The sequence below is a fragment of the Parasteatoda tepidariorum genome, chromosome 5 (assembly GCF_982258835.1).
Source record: "Parasteatoda tepidariorum strain Cologne lab strain chromosome 5, Ptep-v5.0, whole genome shotgun sequence".
NCBI lineage: Eukaryota > Metazoa > Arthropoda > Arachnida > Araneae > Theridiidae > Parasteatoda > Parasteatoda tepidariorum.
The window spans coordinates 119,405,784-119,427,066 of NC_141759.1; the positions used below are offsets into that span (position 1 = coordinate 119,405,784).

The following is a 21,283-nucleotide window of genomic DNA, read 5'->3' on the forward strand; positions in this document are numbered from 1 at the left end:
ATATAATACAAGTTTATATATTAACTTTATATAAAATTTAAACAAAGTTTTGTTCTTAACTCTTAACATTTTATTGCATGCATAAAACACACTATTTAAAAAAAAATGTCATTACATCCCTTTCAAAATCAACCATGCAGCAAACAAAAATTAATTTATCATGGCAGTTTAACTATTTAAAAATAAATTAAATTTTCGTTTAATTTATGCAATTTTACTTTAATGTACTGGGCATACTATATGGTCTTAAGCTACCATCAATTTCCTGATAAATTCTAAACTTAAACAATTTTTTTCAACGAATTTGAATTGAAACAAATTGAATTATAGGTTTCAAAATGTCAACATTGTAACGAACATTGATTTGGAGTTGCGCACTTAAGTAGTCTTTTTTTGACAAGGTTTGTTGATGGTTATTTTTGCAGCTACTCCGAATTAATATTGAATTAATTTTGATTTTTAAAAACTACTTTGCTTGTAGGAGGAATTTTGAAACTAGCATTTGAATAATCATTTTATGATGCACTCAATTTGGGCAACTTATGCTGTCTGCGTGGTTTTGTCGATCACATTTTGCTTTTAACAGCTATTGTTATACGGATTTCCACTTATAGGAATACTGAAATTAATACACAAGTGGGCGACCTTTGTGCTAAAATACAAACTTAGGTAGACAGCGTTAAAGAGCACAAAAATATTATTAAAAACAGACAGCAGTTTCGGATGCTCAAAGGGCAACCTTCATCAGTGCAACAGAAAGAAATGAACTGAACTGAACTGAAGTGAGTTTGTCTTCAGTGCACCTGTCCGCGAAGCGGACACTACACACCTTCATCGGTGGTTGTGCCCGTGGGCACCTGGAGTACTGACGTTGTACGTGGATCGAAGGCGGTGAAATGCAGAGGCGGTGGTCAAATTAAAATCTACATTTTAATTTTACGCATATATTTGAGATTTAAAATATGTTTTCTGAAGTTGGAAATGTTTATGTTTAAAATGAGTCTCTGTTAGAGAAAGAAATGAGAGAAAATAGGGTAAATATATAGAGAAAGGTGACGTCACAAGGGGGTAAGAGCAACGGCCAATAGGAGGGAAGGGTGAAAGGATGACGACGAATGGGAAGCAAGGAACAAAAAGGTGTGTGTGGGGGGGGGGTTAGTTAGGTTTAATCATAGATTTCCAAACAGGAGAAAGATAAGGAACGCTGGATAGGTCATTGACCAACAGTTTGGAATTTTTGAAAATATTATAGGACTCATAAGAATGTAAATCAAAAATTGAAGAACAATTTTGAATAACTTTAGAAAAAGAAAAATCAAAATTATGATTAGAGTCCCAACAATGTTGGGCAATAGATGAGCGTTTAAATTCTTGTTTTTTGACATAGGCTTCATGTTCCTTGACACGGCACTTTAAGGCACGCTTAGTTTGGCCAATATATGAAAGGTCGCATTGGCAATTAATTTCAAGGCATCAGGGGCAAATGCGATGAACGGAGAGAGCGTTAGGCAATATTTAGAGGCTATCAAGAACGGCTGGTTACCTCCAATGAGTGGGGGTAACGTGAGTGTAGTTAAAAGTAGCAGTGATGGGGCACTGGCTAGTATGGTAGAAGAGTTGAAAGGGTTGAGAGAAGTAATGGCTGAGTTAAATCGTAAGATTGATAATCTCACGGCAGAGAATGAAAAGTTGAGACAAGTGAATAGACATTTGCAAAAAGCGTTGACTCAGAGAGAGGAGATGCCCACTCCTACTCTAAAAGAGAAAGTGACAGAGCCGATCAAAGAATCGACGGCTAATGTAAAACAAACCTACGCAAACGTTGCCTCTAAAAAGAGGAAAAAGGCTAACAATAGCAGAAAAGTTGGCATGAATGGTGATGATAAGAAAGTAAACACGGTATCGTCTGATAGCGATGACAAAAACAGTAATCAGACAAAGAAACCTAAAGTAGTAGAAAAAGAGGTTGTGGAAGTGGTAGAGAAAGAAATGGAAGGTGAGGAAGAGGCCTCAGAAAGTGATTTGGAAGATATGGAGTTGGAAAGAAATTTCCAACTCCAAAAGAACAAAAAACGGAAAGTCCCTCCGATAATAATTAATGATAGCAGTCAAACCTGGACAACGATAAGTAAGATACTGAGAGAAATCCATATTAATGGATTTACAGTAAAAGTATTCGGGGATACTTTGAAACTAAATTTATCGTGTGAAGATGACTATAGATGTGTTACTCGATATTTCAGAGAGATTAATGTAAAGTTTCACACATTCAAACTGCAAACAGAAAAGCCGCTTAGGGTGGTCCTAAAAGACATCCCTGCGACCACAGAGGTAAGCGAAGTAGAAAGTGCTCTTATTGAACAAGGATTCACCTTACAGAAGGTAAAGCAAATGAAAAGTTTCAGAGATGGGGCTCTCAAGAAACTCCCACTTTTCATAGTGACGATGCCCAAGACAGAGAAAAGCAAAGAGATATTTGATCTAATTTTCCTCATGAACTTAAAGATCAAAGTTGAATCGTACAAAGGCAGGACCAACCATGTAACCCAGTGTTACAGATGCCAAGGATTCAATCACGTGCAGGATTCTTGCAATCAAGACATAAAATGTCTTAAGTGTGGAGAGGGGCACTTCACACACTTATGTGAAAAAAGTAAGAGTAGCCCAGCGAAATGCGCAAACTGTGGGGGCGAGCACCCCTCAAACTTTAGAAATTGTCCTAAATACCCAAAAGGACAAAACAAAGGACCCCGAATGGGGTACCAAAATCGGACCACAAATAGAGAGCATGATACTGACAATCTGAACACCTTAGGTGATGCTCGACTAGTAATGACTGAGCTTAAACACTTGGTAAATTCGATCAAAAAAGAAGGCTTAATTGACCTGTTAAAAACCCTGAAATCCATAACTCATGATGAGTTGTACAAACACAAGGAAAAGCCACTTGAATTTGTTCAACTGGAACGCAAACGAACTGAAAAATAAGTTAGTGGAGCTTAAAGAGTTTATAACAGAATACGATCCCGACGTATTTGTTATCACAGAAACTCACCTTAACAAACAGTGTAATATCAAAGTCCCTAATTACACAACATATAGATGTGACAGAAGATACAGAGGAGGTGGAGTAACGATCCTAGCTAAGAACAGTCTGAATCATAATGAGTATGATCAGATAAACGAAAATGGTATTGAGTATGTATCTATCCTATTAAACTACAACAATGATACAATTAAAATAGCGGGTCTTTACAGCGCACCCACTTATACCATATCAGCGGCACAGCTAAAATGCATGTTTAAAGGTGGCTATGACACAATTGTAGCTGGCGACTACAATTCCAAACACACGATATGGGGCTGTAACAAGTCGAATGTAAATGGAATAAACTTAAAAAAGTTGGTCAATAAATACTCTCTCACAGTGGTAGCACCTTTAGAGCCCACATACTACCCAGTAATGAGAAATCAGATTCCCGACATATTAGACTTTGCTTTAACTAATATGAAAGTACCAATGGCTGCAAGTACGATAAATGATCTATCATCAGATCATCATCCTGTTTTAACCTCTGTTGGCGTAACAATTGAAAAAAGCCCAAGAATTATTAATAGTACTAACTGGAACCTTTATGAACACATCCTAAAAAGAAACAAAATAGCAGAACAAAACCTAGATACAACTGACTGCATTGATAACGCAATAAGGCACTTTCAAACTTCCATACAAGAGACTCATACCGAAGCAAGTATCTCTAGAGAGTATAAGGTCAACTTCCTAAGGCTCCCACCAGAAATTAAATACCTTATCAAACAACGAAACTGGTGTAGGAAGAGATTTCAAACAACATCAGATCCTCAATTTAAGAAGGAATACATTGACCTTAACAGACAGATAAAGAGAATGTGCAAAAACTTTAAAACGAGGCAGTGGAACGAAAAAGTAGAAAGCCTATGTGTAAAAGACAATAGCATTTGGCAACTGGCGAAAGCACTGCGCACGGAAACTCAGAAAAATAAGCCACTAAGAACTGGCAATGGCTTTGTATGCACAGAAAGAAAGAAAGCTGAGGTATTTGCGGACTGTATGGAAGAACAGTTCTCATTAAATCAAAATTTTAATCCTCATAATGATAGGATAGTAAACGAAAGCGTTGATAACTTTTTGAGCGAAAATAGAGATCCTCAGCTGATAGATAGCACTGATTTTCAAGAAGTAAAAGCAATAATAGTTATGCACAATAGAAAAGCCCCTGGCTTAGATAATATAAAAAACAAAATGATCAAAGTCCTACCAGATCATTACATAGAATATCTAACTAAGATATTTAATGCATGTTTATTGTTAAATTACTTTCCGGCGATTTGGAAGACTGCAAATATTATTCTATTTCCTAAACCAAACAAAGATTTACTATCTCCGACTAGCTATTGACCTATAAGTTTGCTATGCACTCTTGGGAAGATACTAGAAAGAATAGTATATTCTAGGCTCAAACCATACTTAAGTTGTTTACCGGACGAGCAGTACGGGTTCAGGGCGAAACTCGATACTACTAAACAGTTGTTGCGCATAGTTGATTATGTTGGCAGAGGATTACATCTAAAACAGACTTCGGCTTTGTTGATGCTAGATATTAGTAAAGCGTTTGATAGAGTGTGGCACAAAGGCATTATTTACAAACTGATAGAACTAGAATTCCCGAAAGGCTTGATAAAATTTATTAACAGTTATTTGGCAGAGAGAAATTTTCAAATTAGAATGAAAAACGTATGCTCCACGGTGAGGAGTATTAGAGCAGGCGTACCGCAAGGTAGCATACTCGGACCAATTTTATATATCCTTTTTACACACGATTTTCCAATCGATAGGGGCGATTGGAACAGTTTAACTGCATTTTATGCTGATGACACAGGTGTCATAGTGAGATCTAGCAACCCGAACATGGCGATAGAGAAATTACAAGAAAAGATTTATGATTATGAGGAATGGTGTTTAGATTGGAAATTCGAGATCAATACTCAAAAGTCCCAACTATTGATTATCCAGAAGAACAGGAAATCAATTAGGGAGCATAATGAACTGGTACTATTTAGTCAAGTGATACCAAGAGTAAACAAAGCTACCTATTTAGGTCTGGTCATTAACAACAGACTGACCTGGTCGGATCATGTGAAAAACGTGAAGAATAAAGCCAATGCTGCAACTTTAAAACTGCAATCATTAATGTACAGTGAAAAAATGAGCTTGAAGTTAAAAAGGCTACTGTACATCTCCATGATAAGGCCAATCATGACCTATGCCTCGCCAGCATGGTGCAATGTATCAGAACGTGAGCTTGGGAAACTCACAATAACGCAGAACAAGATCTTAAGAAAATTAACTGGCGCAGAGTGGTATCAAAGAAATGTTGACATACACACGGACTTAGAACTGGACAGTTTCGAACATCACTTTAACAAACTAAATCGAAACTTTTTTAAAAAGGCTCTAGACTGCAATGCAGCAAATTTCGACTCAATTTTTGAGTACGAAAATTTAGCAGAAGACGCCTCCCTGAGGCCAATTGCACACTTTTTCACAAGTGATGTAATTTTGACCATGTGAGAAAACTCAATGGCATTATTTATGGCAATAGAAAAACACTAAATGTGGAAACCTAACTCGGACATGACATGTAAATATTATATATAAGCAGACAAAATCGTATAGATTTGTTATTATACTGACAATGCTTTATAATGGGGCAAAATTCTAGAATGAATGATCATTGCACATAAAGTAAGAATGGAATGTTTGATATGATATTGTGTGAAAATCTAGGACTAACTTCTTACTAGAAGTAAATATTTATTGTATGGCATAAAACTCAATGGACCTATACCTAGTATAATGGCACTATAATACACTGGACAATCCTAATATAGGAAAAGATTGATAAGCGTTGACAAAATCATTATGATTTGCAATAAGAGAATGAGAAAGAGAACCAGTATGGTTAGTGTGAATGGAAGAGATGTTAGAGAATTATGAATGAGATGACAGAGAATAATTGTACTAGGGGCGTACAATATTAGACAAACTTCACATTAGAAGTTTAATTTTTACTTTTGAACTGTATTTAATGTATTATTTTTCACTGTATTTTTATGAATGTAACTACAAATGGCATCACTTTATGTGATACTACATGAGCAACTTGCTCATTACTAATTTTCCACTTTCAATTTTAGATTTACAGTACCAGAAGGAAACACCTCCAGGAACTCATCTCACGATGAAGGGGTAAAGGGCCGTTCCGGCCTCAGGCACCCCGGCCAACCAACAAGACAAGACAATTAATTTGGTATATACCCCAGCTACTTTGACTGTCAATGGGTTGCTTGTGATTAGAAAATTTTATCTTATTAATGGGACTGAAAATAATATTAAAATCAAGCTTCTTTAGGATGTTAGCAACTTGCCGACTTATTTTAGGAAAATAGGGTAAAATGACTAAATTGTTAGAAAATTCTTTGGAAGGTTTATCGGCAGGTGATTGTTTAGTTAAGTTTTTATAAATATTATCAATAATGTTAGGAAAATAACCTCTGTCATGAGCAATGGCTTTGATGTAATTTAATTCTGCATCAAGAAAATCAATGTTAGAACAAATATTTACCGCACGGTAGACAAAAGATCGAAAAGATGCAAGTTTTTGGTTGGGAGGGTGGGAGGATTTGTAGTGAGGGGGAAGAGAAACAGCAAAAGGTTTACGAAAGACAGTAGTATGGAATGAATTATCATTCCGAGTCACAAGAACATCTAAGAAAGGAAGTTTTTGATCAGACTCTAATTCAAAGGTGAACTGAATGCAAGAATCAATGCTGTTCATAACATTAAGGATTTGTTCATAACATTAACAATTATTTTCCTCTAACAAAGCAAAACTGTCATCAACGTATCTTTTATAAAAGAGGAAAGTTAAGATTTTGAATAATTTACTCTCAAAATAATGCACATAGATGTCACTAAGTATAGGGCTCAAAGGATTTCCCATGGCAAGCCCATTGGTCATACGGTAAAATTTGTTGTCAAACGCGAAAGTATTTTGTTGTAAACAAACACGGGTAAGGTTAACATATTCATCGACCTCATATTGGGAAAAATGATATTCCGAAAGTTTAGGCATTCCAAAGCCCCCTCAACAGGAACATTAGTGAACAGTGATTTTACATACAAATGAGGCCATCAAATAACCATCAAATAACCATCAAATAACCATTAGGTTTCAGATTTTTAATTTCTTCAACAAACTCAAGGCAATTTTTGGTAGTAAAAGAATTATTACCAAGGAGAGGGGAGAAGACAGAAACTAAAAATTTTGCGAGTTTGTAAGACGAGGTACCAATGTTGGAGACAATTAGTCTAAAAGGAGTGCCAACTTTATGTACCTTAGGTAAGACCAAAGGTACATAAAGTTGGTCTTCCTCTCCATGTAACGCAAATGCGGGTTAGTTCCATCAAAAAGTCCTCCACGAAAGCAACTTTTTCCTAATACTCGATCCAGGAGTTCCTTTGTCTTCTGGGCTGGGTTCAAAATTACAAAGTTACGGAGATTAGAAGTCGTAAATCCAAAAATTGGGTCGGCTGTTCAACGACGGTTATACAATAAAATTATAAAAATCCAACTCTGTTGTTCTCGACATGTTTTGTTTGATATCTTATACTATAAAGGCAGTTTGATTTGCATAAAGTAAAATCATTCAACACACGCAATGAGAGAATATATGTATTATATAGCTTTTATCTGAATTAAGTGTAAAGTAAAAGATACAATTGAAGCTTAGGTATTATTTGAAATATTTTTAAAATATTTTGTGTACTTCCTTAACTAGCGACATTTAATATTTTTCTTTGCTATGGAGACCATTGGTTTTAAATTTTTACCAAGCAAATTAAACATTCCAGCATTCCCGTTGTGGGTTATAAGGAATCAAAAAAGTTGAAATTTCACAATTTTAAGACAAACGCAAAAATGGTGGTAATGTTTCCAGCAATAACCGCCTTCACTTCACAGCCAAACTTGTTTCCATCGTCTTAAAGCTGGGTTCATTTCAAAACTCTGCCGGAGATCGAACCCAGACTTTCATCATGACAACTTTAGTGTTTTATCCACTCTACTATCGATTTTACAAATTTTTACTAAAGTTGATATTTAAATTTTTTCATAAAATCACTTAATAAGTAAGTGAATAAGTGAGTCAGTTTGTTTTGCAACACTGAATTAAAATTATGATAGATAAAATAAAGTAATATAAGTAAAACAAATTAATAAATAAAATTAAGAAAATAAATTAATATATGAAATTATTTATCTTCAGTATAGTGTAGTGGGAAAGTGGAGCCCATATTTGTCCTAAGTATAGATAAACTCTTTGAGAAGGCTTAAATTTAAAGAGTCAATTTCCTAAAAGAGGAAGTTTTTAAAAAGAAAATATTAATATCCTCCCTGTTTTTATACGTTTTACTTAAGGCAAAGTTAAAATAATTTTTTCTATGTCAATTGTATCCTTTGAATAAATAAAAATGTATGGAGGAAATCAGTTATTTTAAACTTAATTCTGAAATGATCATTAATATTATTTTTTCTTACATTTGATTTAGAATAACCAACTTTTAAAAATATTTTCAACAATACTTAGCGTTGAAACTTTTACAACAATAAAGTTATAGAGAGTTACATAAAAATTTTAATGCAAGATATAATTTAAACAATGGTTCACATTGTTGCAAACGAAGCATCTGTTAGTTCGATTAAAAAAATTTTTTTTTACTCATTCTTGTTTGAAATTTCTCAAATGCTGGTTGTCTTCTTGTGAGATTAAAAAGTGAGAATTATGGATAAAAGCGATTTATATCGTTTTGCTATTTTGAATCATTGGAGAAAGGAGAGGGAAAAGTATCCCCGACCTAATCGTAAGCATAAAAAAATACTGTTAATGTTTTTATTATTTTATTGATATGGAACTAGAATAGTGTTAAAATGATATAAAACTTCTGTACAATGATCAACATTAAACCTAAATTTAAAGAAAATTGTGGAAATTTCATAAATATTAAAAAAAATTTAATTTTTTTAGACATTTAGTATAAATAATACTTTAGTAAAACTCAGAAGAAAAAAAATAATGGATAATTTAATAAAACTTTTAAAATGTTTTTTTTAAAAAAAAAATAGGTAATCTAATTTAATTTCTTTGCTGAATGGCATTATTAAATAAAGAATAAGAGACAAGTTCAAATAGAAATTTAGAAGAATAATAGGTTTGAGTATAGAATAGAGTGCCACTAAGATTTGGCACTGTAACCTGAAGCTTAATATACTGAATACAAAATACTATTTTATTTTCCTGATATTTCTATCCCGATTTTTTATTTCCTATTATTCTCGAAAACAGAAAAAATCTCACTGTTTAATAATTTTCCCTGTTTTCTGCAAGAACTTGAAGAAGAAAAAAAAAAACGCCAAAATAAGTGGGTCACCCAATTGTTAACTTTTACCGAGGAATATAACGATAATATAGATTTTATGGGTAAAATCCTAGAATAACCCACCTCTTGGCGACTTTCTGAAATCTCGCCAAGCTGGTGATTAGTACTGGGATCAGCGTTGCTTTTCGATTATTAAAAAAAATAATAATTATTATTACTTAAACAACATTAACAATTTATTTAAGCAACTAACAATTAAGTAATTAACGATTTTTTTAAACAATTTATTTATTAAAATTCTCCTAAATATCTTCCGGAAACGTAGTTTGGCGATATTTAAAAATATCGCCAAGGGTTGGGCTATTCTAGGATCCACCCTATTTTATGTTTTTCTATATCTTATAAAAGCATTAAGAATAAAAAATAAAAAATAAATAAAGAAAAACAAAAGAAATATTACACTAGAAAGTAATATTTACCCATTCGAGTGTTTTAAATGCACGCTGAAAGAATGTGGTGTAATAGTATCCGAATTAGATGTTCAAAAGCTATGAAAAATTGTGTGTTATTTCAAGTTAATACCGAAGGAGCGTTTGCACACACGTTAGAGCACATAGCTAAATCTAAACTCCAACAAATGATAAAGCTTACACCAAGCTCAGATGCTTTCACTCCATTTGTGAAACATTTTCTCCAAACTTTGCCTGAATTTGGAAATCGTCAAACGATAGATACATTTTTGGTTAACAATCGATGAGAGAAGGTAAAAGTTTGATTTCGATATTGAAATGCCGAATGAGATGCTGAACAGTTATGAAAAGGTATGCATGTTTTTATCTGTAAAATAAAGATAATCATGTTCTCATAAGAAGGTGTAGTCAAATCTGACAATTAAATTAAATAATTTTATGCTATTTATTTTCTCTTAGCCTAGGTTTTGTTGAGTAATTATTTTCTCTGTGCTTTGTTTATGTTTGATTCACAAACTAATTTTGTTTTAAGAAATATTGTATACATAAATCTTAAATTTATAACTCTTGTTTTATACTGTAATGTCACTGAAACATCCCTTATTCTTATGTGTAATTACCCTACTGTAATTATAAATTTTAGTTCCACTGAATAGCAAAGGTAGTCGTGGCCACTTCACACCAAGAAGTGTAAAAGAACATTCTTTGTGTTTCACTACATTAGGAACAATTCTCGGTTTTTGGTGTAGTAGAAAACCACTTGGTGTAAAAAAGTTGCCACTATTTTCAGTGTTAAGTTGCACTAAATTTTTTCCAGTGTAGTAATTAAAAAAAATTTTTTTTAATGCTTTGAACAAAATATTTTTTTATCCTTTTTTCGCTTATTAATAATTAATGTGTTTGATAAATCCAGACATTATCATTTAGAAACTATGTTTTATTTCTCTGTTAAAGAAATATACGTGACAGTTACAGTTTAAAGAAGCAGTTTAATTAACGATGCAGTCTTGTAATTTGTTAGAATTTTTTTTCTTCTGTATTTGGTACAATTTTTGAATGTGATACAATGTTTGATTGTATGCTACATAATCAATCATTGTATCACATGATTGAATTATGATGGTATCATTATATCACATGAATTATTCAGTTAATTATTTTATTAAAATGTTCTTTTTCAAAAATATGTATCTTTTTCAAAGAAGATTTTCAACCTTTTTAAGTGAATTTAAATATAAGTTGTGAAAGATTGTACGTACGGTAGTTTGTTGAATTTTCTTTTATTACTAAATTGAAGAAACATTCATTTTAAAACTTATTTAAGCAAGATTTATTTTCAAAACTATGTTTTATTCAGATTTTATTTTAATCAATATTTTAGCATATGAGGATGGTAGCGAATTCGAAGATGAATTCGAAGGGGATGATTTTGATTTGGATGAGATTGAGGAGTAAGTAGTTATCCTTAAAATTTTTAAGCTTTTGTCATTATTTTCTTTCTTTTTTTCAAAAAAGTATACCCTTTTAGAGTATCTGAAATATTTACACAAAAAGCAAACACACAATTAAAAAACAATAAAATGAATGAAATACAGTCAAACCTCGTTATAGTGAACATGGTTTATAGTGAACTCCCTTATATAGTGAACGTAATGTTCGCTCCCTCGCCTTACTGTACACATATAATATCATTTTTTGTTTACATAGTAAACCAAAAGAAGAGAGAAAATTGGATATTATGAACTTTTTTTTGTCTTCGACTGATTTTTTCTTCTTCATTTTTTGGTAATTTTGAAATTTCTACATAAAATACATATACCGATATTTAATACCTTCTATTGAGTGGATCGTAGCCATAAGCATATTTTCTTGTTTGCTTCTTCTATCTCAGTTTCCCATACCTAAGTAAAGGTCATCCTTAAATTTTTTGTACTCAAGACGAAGGGTAGTAAAAAATAAAAGTTAACAAATGTTTTTGTTATTACATATTGCTTTTTAATCATTTTTATATTTCTTTTTACTGGTCATTTATTTAAATAATGTGTAATAAAAAGGGAGCAGTTAGGGAAAAAAATAGTTAAAATTTTTCCAGTGCGGATATAGTGAACTCACTGTTTGAATCGAAATTTCGGACCCTTGAAGGTTCACTATATAACTAAAGGTTTGACTGTATAACTAAAGTACCTTTGGATTTATACACATGTCTGCGATTTTTGTTAATAATTCGCAGCAATAATTCTAGTGACATAGCGAAATATGCAAATTTAAAATTGAGGGTGCAAACTTTTAGCCGCCCTCTTGATTGAACTATTAGGACCACATTTTGCAGATTACTTTTCAAACTTTGAGGGTAAAAAAGTCGAAACACAATTGAAAAAAGACATATTCAGAGAATGCATGTTTTTGTGTCTGATTTCTGTAAATTTAATTATAATATGTATAAATTAAATGGCTTTATAAGGGTGAACCATTAGTTTACATATTAGTTGGAGAAAATCCGATATTTAGATCAAAAGTTTTTAAGAAGCTCATTTTTATTTTGCACCACACTCTAAACCTAAAGAAAGTCTGGAAGTCACATTCAATGATCACTTAAATCACTGGATGTCACACAATTTGTTTTTATTAAAAATCTATTAGCTTCTGAAATATTTAAGAAAATATATTATTTTTATAATTTTAGTGGTGAAGAGTATATGATAGAGATGAAAGCTGAGGTGCAAACCTCTGATGAGGTTGAGGATGATGAGGTTGAGGATTATGAGGTTGAGGATAATGAGGTTGAGGATGATAGAGATGAGGAGTTCATTAGGTATAATTATTAGTTTTTTTCTTTTCTTAATCGTAGTTTAATATTTTAGCTAAAACGAGCTTCAGCTTTTTTTTCCGAGCTTTTTTTTTGACGTATTTCAAATAGTACTTTCGTAACTATTTTAGAATAAAATGTTGACATAAAAATTTAAATGACAAAAAGTCTGCCGATTAGATTAAGTTTTTTTTTAAAATCTCTATGAATCAATGGCGCAGGTGATTAAAAATAAATTTATTGCACATGAATCGAATGAATAAGTCCGTTTATTTATAAAATTAAATTCTTCGCTTTGCCAAAAAAAAAAAAGCATTTAAGTATTTTTAAACAGTTTTAAGTACATTAACTTTGCAAAAATTTGCTAATTAAGATAAAATAATTAAAAATACAAATGCTAAAGGAAGGATTAAGTCACTGGTATAGAAGTATCACTTCTGAAAAGGATTCAAAATTCGTAAAAAACTAAATTTTTATGAAGTAGTTAAAGGTCTAAGAGATCTAAACAATTCTACACAAGAAAAGACGTTTATTTTGATACAAAATAATTTTAAAATGAGTTACATCAGAACATACTTGTTGTAGATTTAAACTCTTTATTTTACTGTTTTAATGTATTTTCTTCATAAACATCATTCATTTTTCCATAGACCATTCTCAATGAAAGAATTACCGAAAAAACAATATGAATTGAATAAAAAACAAAATCTTTGTTCCATAAATTTTAGATTAAAAAAAAATGAATGTGGTTAATAACTAAATGGCAAACATACTTTTTTTAACTGTAAAATATTTTTAGATATTCCATAGACACAATTTTGGAATTTACTTAATATTGCTACTTTAACTATCACTCTTACGACGATCTACATGCTTTTTTATTAAATAAATATTTAAAACAAGTATTTAGAGTAAATACTTCCACAAACATTTTTAAAACATCTAATAGTTGGTTAGTTGATAAATATATTTAATCTTTAACAACAAACTTATTAAACAGAAACACTATATTGAACTTGTAAGTTTAATGTTTCTTTTTTCCTTTATTTTTCACTTTTAGAGATATCTTTACTTACCCAACTTATTTATTCACGGAGGAAAAGATTGCAAAATTATATAAGTTGGATGCAGTACATGATAAGGACTCCATCGAATATGGCATTGAGGACGAGAGGTATTTAAGCTTTTTGAAACGCTTTAAATATAGACATTGTTTTAGAATATACGTAAAGTAATAATTTTCATTTTTGCTCATTTATATATACATATATATGCAAAAAGTTCTTTTTGTTATCTAGAATCATATTTTAAACATGTGCAAATCCGATTCGTGTAAATCCATGGTTAAAAAATTCTATAACTAAAAATTAACCACCTCCAATATTCAAAAAATATTTTTTTAATGAATGTGAATAATTTCACTAAAAAACCATCGAATACAAATTTTGTATTTAATCTTCACCGTTTTATTTCTTCAAAATTTTGAATTATCCAATGTAATATATTATTACCTTGCGCAAGTCCAGTATTCGGGCCAATCCAAAGTAACCTAGAAATCAAATGTGGTTCTATACTTCAGTAAGAATGTGCCTTCAAAATATATCCCATTAATGTCTGTTTACAGTTTAATTTCATATTTTGTAATCTTCCAACTTAGTTACGAAAATATATTTAAATCATTTTTGCAAGATGTTCATAAATAAGCGACCGTTCTCATTTATCGCTTTATGTTTCCATTTCTGTTTTATTTTGCGTTTTTCTTGATTTTTTGTGTGATAATATACTATTTAAAAAGTTTTTTTTGGTGCTCTTTACACTATTGATGTATTTTACTTTGGCTAAATTGATTAAAAAAACTAACAGAAAAATCATTTTGAATATTTTTAACTGACTTTAAGCAATTAAATTAAATTGACTAATGTAAAAGTTTTAAATCAAGAAAATGTGCACAAAACAATAAATCTGAAAAATAAAATCTTTCGAATAAATCCATCATAAATTTGTTTCTCAGTGTAAATCAGATAACGGTTTTGACCATTGAAAAGCTTAAATTGACTTTTTTGGAATCTGTACATTAGAAAATTTCTCTGGTTTTAAACGCATTTTAATCTAAACAAAAAGCTTTTTATTTAAAAAAGAAGCTGCTGTAACAGAACAAAAAATTGCGTTGAGTTTCTAATAAAGTGAATGTTATTTTAAAATTTTAGATTGAAAAGTCGTGATTGTCCTTTAAGAGAGGAAAGAGATTTTTGGGAACGAAGCGATATTGAGCTAACAATCAATGAACAATCTGAACAAGAAGAGCAGGGATGCTTTTGCTTCTTCTCTCGAATGTTCAGGAGATTGTTCAAAAGAAAATAAATCACGACTTGGTCTGGAAGTAAATCACAACTATAACACCTAAAAAGTTGTAAATCTTTCTTCCTGTAGAACATGACTTTCAAGCATAACACAACTGTGACTCTTTAACAGCTGTGAATTATTTTTCCCAAATTCGTCTTTCAAATAATTACATTCTTGTGACTCTTTAACATCTGAAAATTATTTATCAAGAGTTTGACATTCAAATAATTACACTAATGTGACGCTCCACATCTGTAAATATTTTTTTTATCAAGAATTTAACTTTCTAATAACGATATGCTGTGACGCTTTAACAACTGCGAACTGTTTATCAAGAATTGGGCATTCAAATAATTATATTGCTGTAACTCTTTGATAACTAAGAACTATGTATCTAGAATTTGACGTCCGAATATCTGTATTGATGTGACTCTTCAAAATCTGTAAATTATTTATCAAGAATTTAACAATCAAAGAAATATATTGCTGTCGACAACTGTGAACAGTTTCTCAAGAATTGAATATTCAAATTACTGTTATGCTTTAACAACTCAAAACTGTTTATCAAGAATTTGACATTCGAATAATTTTATTACTGTAAGTCTTCAGCACCTGCATAATTTGTGGGAATTTGACATCAAATAACTATATCGTTGTATTGCTTTATCGAGTGCAAACTGTTTATCACCAATTTGTCATTCAAATAATTATGCTGCTGTGGTGACGCATTAAAAAGTGCAAACTGATGATCAAGACTTGGACATTTGAATAATTATATTTCTATGACTTTTCAATATCTGAAAATTGTTAATCAAGAATTTGATACTTAAATAATAATATTGCTGTGATATTCTTAACATCTGTATATTTGTTTTCTAAAGAAAATAAAATATGTGTCAAGTTCAAAGTATGTTTTATTTATAAATAGAGTAAGACATGCATCTAATTTAATATTATTTACTAGTAAAAAGGGATAGTATGCATTTCATATCATATCATGACGATATTTTTTCTACAAAGCACCATTATAATTATAAAAAAGTACTACGCCTTAACATTGGATCCAATTATAAATATTTATGATATTGTAATATGAATATATGATATGCAGAAATACTTTGTAAAACCACTTTTCCTTTTCTTAGGGAAGAGAAACTGTCCTTTTAACCTATAATTTCGAATCGATCAGACATATCGTTCATGGGCTGCAATAGTGGCACAACTCAAAAAACATGCGTTTTGGACTAAGAACGGGTGTATATATGAAAATACACATTCTTTCAGCAGCAATACTTGCACAACTCATAATTCAACTTGAAGGCAATCTTCGTTTATGCAAACGAAAGCATTTTTTATGCATTTTGCTTAGCAATGCAATGAAACTTTAAGCCCACTTATCTCAAAACTTGATATTTTGAGTTGTGCCGCTTTCCACCCCATGAGCGATATCGTTATAACGTATTAAACTACAACACCAAGCCGCAAAATTGTAGACAAATTAAGGGTCACACTTTGGGGCATAATAGAATGCACCCCATGCAATTCCGCAGAAATGTATTAGAAACTTGATTTCCTTTAAAGGAAATGTCCACTGTCTTGCGATTAAACGCCAAATTGCTAATCACAAGAGCACTTCAATCAAAACCCCGCAGTCTGCCATACTGTATGTAAATCAAAAAGGCAAATTATACACTAAATATTTTTTTATTACAGAATTAAACCCTTTTTCTTACAGTATGGTAATTTTAATAAAAATGTTTAGAATTATCACTCTTAATATTCTCCTTTATGTAAAAAGTTTTGGGAAACTGGGAAAAATTTGTAAAAGTTTCTTGTGTTCTGTAATGTAAGCAAATAGGATGCCAAGCTGTGAAATTACAAATGAATCAGTTGGACCACAATAGAGCCTAAATGTTATGTCATTATTTGCATTATAATAGAAGAATATATGTTACTGCTCTAAATATATATATATAACGGACATAATCTTCTCTTACAATTAACCTATAATTTTGAAATTCGAATAGATCGTTATAAAATTATAAACTATCATTCTAAACTATAAAATTGTAGATGAATTAGGGGCATATGAGGGTGCGCCCTATGCAAATATGCGGAACTGACTTAGAAGCTTGATTAACGCTATTTGGGATGCTTAAATCAAATACAAAATATAGGCCTTTTAATAATAATTAATCTTTTTACTTACATTGGTACTACAGATCAGCCCGGAATTTGAACTCGCTCTCTTTAACCTAGCAATTTAATGCTTCATACTGTACCACAGGACCATGTAAATCTGGCTCTTTACTGGGAAGGAAACTTCTAAGTCTTTTCCGTTATTTTGCATGGGGCACACCCTATTAAGGCCGAATTTTGCAGCTCTTAGTGCGTCGATAATTTTGCTGCTTGGTGTAATAGTTTAGTACGTCGAAACAATATATCTGAACAAGCTTAAAAATTATAGGTTAAAATTAAGAGACGATGCAGACCATTATGTATATTTAAAAATTGAGCTATATACTTCTAATGTAAATAAAGTATTTACATTACAATTAGACCCCTATTGGGGCTCAAATATTTCCTATTTAATTTCGCAACTTGGCTTTTCGTGTTTACTATACTGAATTAACTTTACTAATATTGAAATAATTACTGGGGGTCAAAGTATGAAAATTAGAGGTTAAATCAAACGCTAAATATAGACCTTCATGTGTATGCAGAAAAAAAAAGGATTTACTTTACAATTAGGCCATCCTATGCCCGAATTAATTCATCTATAATTTTGAAGCTTAACCTCGCATTTATCTATATTGAGATAATAAATGGTGAAAGTTAGAAAACTGTAGGTTAATATAAAATTATATATATATATATATATATATATATATATATATATATATATATATATATATATATATCAGAGACGCGGAAATATTGAGAGCTATAGTTTAAAATATTTTATTAAATCAACCTAACTGTAAAAAAGTTTTTTTCTTCTATGATTGGCGTCTAATTGTAGTGTCAATATTTGCTTTAAAATAGAAGTAAGCTCAATTTCTCAAAATACATAATGGCTTACCTTTTTTACCAAATACCCAAATACCCAAATACCCAATTTTTGGGTTTAGGACTACTCCAGCCGTAGCCTTGTAATTTTCAGAACAGATAACTAGATAAGGGAACTTTTGGATCAAGTATCGAGAGAAATTTGCTATCATAAAGAACCCGAAGAAATTAACCCGCATTTGCGTTACATGGAGTGGAAAACAACGAAGTCCTCCCATGGTTCACCCGACTGCAAAGAAACTCTAACCCATGATCCGTTTACCACTGAGGATATTTTACGTCAGCACTGTGGTCGGTGCTTGCCTGTTGTGGAATTCGTATCTACCAGTCATCGCTGGGATTTGAACTCGGTTCACCTTATAGGAAGACGAGCGCTCTATCCTCTGAGCTATAACGGCTCGCACGAAAGTGTAGATAATTCACAATGAGACCTAATTGTATCGTCAATATAACTTTTATAATAGAAGTACATCACTCATTTTCTAAATATTTATATTAGCCTAGATCTTTTCTTAATATTAACTTATAATTTTGAAATTTAATCAGATATATTGTTTTAAAGTACTAAAATACCACACAAAGTCGCAAAACTGTAGACGAATTTGTGATTGCACCATAGGGCATAATAAGGTGCTCCCGAAGCAAATTTGAGAAATGACTCAAGAAATTTGATTCCCAGTAGCAGCCAGATGACCACAATCCCATGCTCCTGTAGAATGGCATGAAGCACTAAATTGTTCGTTGTTGTAGTTCATTTACGTTGCACAAGAACTGCATAATGGGCTATTGGCGACGGTCTGGGAAACATCCCTGAGGATGATCCGAAGACATGCCATCACAATTTTGATCCTCTGCAGAGGGGATGGCACCCTCACTTAGGTTGCCCGACGACCTGAACGCGAAGTCGAGCACTTTACGGTACAACAGTTTTGCAAGGACCAATACCGCACACCCATGGGTCATACGCAGACTGATACAAGTGGTCACCCACCCGCACATTAACTACAGCCAGTGATGCTTGACTACGGTGATCTGCCGGGAACCGTGTCTTAACGATCAGTCCACGGCGGAACAAATTGCTCGTCCCATGAATGCGAGTTAGAGTCCCGGGGTGGTCTGCAGTATCTTATGTAAACAAAAGGGCTAATATAATATTTTTATAACAGAATTAAAAGCCTTTTAAACATTGTTTTAGCACACACACAGTATGGCAATTTTAATGGAATATTTTAAAGCATCACTCTCAATATTCCCGTCATGTATAAAATATCTAGAAGGTTTTAAAAGTTTCTGAACATTTATTGTGCTTTCTGCTTATATATCTACATGTCGGTTCATATTTTTCTTCCATAATTACCTCCAATTTTTAAACTTTGCCTCATTTATTGTTACAATTCACCTCTAAACCCTTATAAGGATAAGTTGATGCACAAGGAAGCCTAATTGTGATGTCACTCTTTCCTTTATAGAAAAAAGAACGTGGAAGCTTAGAAGAATACAGCTCATATTCTAAATATACAAAATGGCCTATATTCTTTCCTAATGTAAACCTATAATTTTGAAACTTGATCAGATAAATTGCTAAGGTATACCACATTATTACACTAAGCCGCAAAATTATAGACGAAATAGATGCCGCAAGTTGTCATATGCGCACATAATGGTGATTACTAATGTCAGAAACATGAAAGGATGCTTCGTCGGAGCGCTTCAGAAAATCAACATCATCTTCTATCCTTCCTACCATATCTGTTGCACACGCCATCCTCCGAGGCCTATTGTCCGGTTCCAAACCTTGAACAATTTGAACTTTGTATGCATGCAGTCGTAATTGTTTTTTAATAACCTTGTACACCGTCGAAATTTGCATATCCAATTCTCTTGCCGCTGATCTCACAGATCTTCTAGGATTGTCTAAAAATGCCTGTCTGACACGCTCAACTTCAAAATCACTTGTGCTCTCCGTGCGACGAAGGGGGCACAAGTGGAAGTTTATTGACAAGGGTCATGAAACATTTTAAATCTCTCTAACCATTTATGTTATTAATTTTAATCTATCTTTATTATATGAGTTATTAAACATCAAAATGGGACCGGGACTTTATAAGCACCCTGTATATATAATTAATCAAGAAACTTTTATAGAATTTGCTCTTCACAAATCAAAAGAAGCAATAATTTTTTTTTCTCTTTCAGCAGTTATGATGATAATGTATTTTAATCAAATTAAGTATGATCTAACCCAGTGTTTCCCAACGTGGGGCCCACGCCCCACCGGGGGGCAATTTGATTATTGGGGGGGGGGGGCAATTCAAAAATGGACTCGACATGAGTTTAAATCTTTTGCTCTGGGCCATTTAAATGCAATGCCAGATTTCGGTGACAAAATCGAAAGAAAAAAGCAAATTCTTAAATAATTGCGGTCAATAAATATTATGTGACTTAGGGATTTTTTAAGCGACAAACCTGAAATGAAGTATCTGTTTACAGTCTATGGTAAAGCATTTGTGAGTTATTTAGTTAATATCTTTGAAAAACTGAATATATTAAATAAGAAACTTCAAGGAACAAATAAAACTCTTGTTGATGCAAAAGCGAAGATTTTTGGCTTCATTACCCTTATTGAGTTATGTCAGAAATATATTAACAACAAAAACTTTGAACAGTTTCATTGGCTCCAAAAATGTGAAGTAAATGATACCGCTTTACTTGTTATTGTCTATCATCTGAAAATTCTATCGGCTGCTTTAAAAGAAAGATATTCTGATTTAAAACAAATTTATTTTCCAACATGGAAGTTGCAGTCCCTTTTAGTGGACTTGTCTGATATATAATATATATATAAAAACTTGCAGAAATGCAAAATGATGAGTCAGTTAAAACTTTATTTAATATGAAAGGTGTGATGGCATGGCTTCGTGAGGAAACAGAAAACAAATACCCAAATTCAATCAAATGTGCAAGAAAACTATTGTTACCGATTCCATCTTCATATTTAGCTGAATGTGACTTTAGTGCTGTAAATGATTTTATTGGTAAAAAAAAAGAAATCGTCTGGATATAACAGAACGGGGAGACTTGAGACTGAAGCTAACCAAATTGGAACCTAAGATAAAA

The 21,283-nt window shown here is 32.0% G+C and overlaps 1 long non-coding RNA gene and 1 pseudogene across 1 annotated transcript; one reads left to right on the forward strand and one right to left on the reverse strand.

Annotated features, from left to right (window-relative positions):
- Positions 1 to 1,152: 1,152 nt before the first annotated feature.
- On the reverse strand, positions 1,153 to 7,061 carry LOC147810111 (uncharacterized; annotated as a pseudogene).
- A 5,576-nt stretch (positions 7,062 to 12,637) lies between these two features.
- LOC122272835 (uncharacterized) lies at positions 12,638 to 14,171 on the forward strand. Its single transcript, XR_015433570.1, has 2 exons — positions 12,638 to 12,760; positions 13,815 to 14,171. It is a non-coding gene; the product is annotated as an uncharacterized LOC122272835 (long non-coding RNA).
- The last annotated feature ends 7,112 nt before the right edge of the window (positions 14,172 to 21,283 follow it).